The sequence below is a fragment of the Amblyraja radiata genome, chromosome 8, assembly GCF_010909765.2.
Source record: "Amblyraja radiata isolate CabotCenter1 chromosome 8, sAmbRad1.1.pri, whole genome shotgun sequence".
In the NCBI taxonomy this organism is placed as follows: domain Eukaryota; kingdom Metazoa; phylum Chordata; class Chondrichthyes; order Rajiformes; family Rajidae; genus Amblyraja; species Amblyraja radiata.
The window spans coordinates 11954339-11955829 of record NC_045963.1 but is presented as its reverse complement, the minus strand read 5'-3'; positions in this window follow the sequence as shown (position 1 = coordinate 11955829).

Below are 1491 nucleotides of genomic sequence, written 5' to 3'. Positions count from 1 at the left end.
TACTAAACATTTGCAAGACATCATTATTTCTTGCCAAAAGTCATGCAACCTGGATCTTAGATTCACGTTAACCTCAACAGTGCACGGTGCATGATTGTTGTCACAGTGCATTCCCTATTTGATCCTAGAAGTAGATTTTCAGCCCCTGCATCTGGTGCATTTTGCACTTTTAGTTTTGAACATTATTGTTGATGTTTATCCTTCATTATTACCCCTGCAGTTACCCTAGCCTTCACTAAAATGCTGACTGTTGTACAATTTAATGTACCGTGATTATTCTCCCTCTGTCAATTATCTATCTGTTACATTAGCTCACCTAAAATAGACAAGATATATATTTGAAAGTACGTCTAGCCAGATTCAAGAATTGCCTCTTCCCTGCTGATCTTATACATGAATGGATCTTACATGCAAAGATGCTTTCCCAACCTTCCAATCTACCTCACTGTGGCCTTGATCATTTTTTATTTGCACTTTCTCTATAGTTGTAAAACTGTAATCTGCACATCATTTATTTTCTGCTTTGCATGATCTGTTGCACTCAAGATATGGTATGATCTACTATATCTTGTATATAGTGCATTCAGAAAGTATTCAGACTCCTTCACTTTTTCCACATCTTGTAACGTTACAGCCTTATTCTAAAATAGATTAAATTCATTTTATTTATCATCAATCTACACACAATACCTCATAATAAAAAAGGGAAAACAGGTGTTTAGAAATGTTTTCAAAGTAATTTAAAAAGAAATAAATGAAATATCACATTTACATAAGTATTCAGACCCTTTGCTATGGCACTCAAAGTTGAGCTTAGGTTCATCCTGTTTCCATTGATTATCCTTGAACTTGATTGGAGTCCAACAGTGGTAAATTAAATTGATTGTACGTTTTTTGGAAAGGCCACACCTGTCTATATAAGGTCCCGCCGTTGACAGTGCATGTCAGAGCAAAAACCAAGCCATGAAGATGAAGGAATTGTCCGTAGACCCCCGAGACAAGATTGTGTCGAGACAAAGATCTGGGTAAGGGTATAAAACAGTTTCTCCAGCATTGCAGGCCCCGAACAGCACAGTGGCCTCCGTCATTCTTAAATGGAAGAACTTTGAAACCAACAAAATTCTTCATAGAGCTGGCCGCCCGGCCAAACTGAGCAATCGGGGAGAAGGGCCTTGGTCAGGGAGGTGACCAAGAACCTGATGGTCACTGAGTTCCTCTGTGTAGATGGGAGAAACTTCCAGAAGGACAACTATATCTGCAGCACTCCACCAATCAGGCCTTTATGGTAGAGTGGCCAGACGGAAGCCACTCCTCAATTAAAGGCACATGAATGCCCGTTTGGAGTTTGCCAAAAGGCACCTAAACGAGATTCTCTGGTCTGATGAAACCAAGATTGAACTCTTTGGCCTGAATGCCAAGTGTCACGTCTGGAGGAAACCAGGCACCGCTCATCACCTGGCCAATAGCATACCTACGGTGAAGCATGGTGGT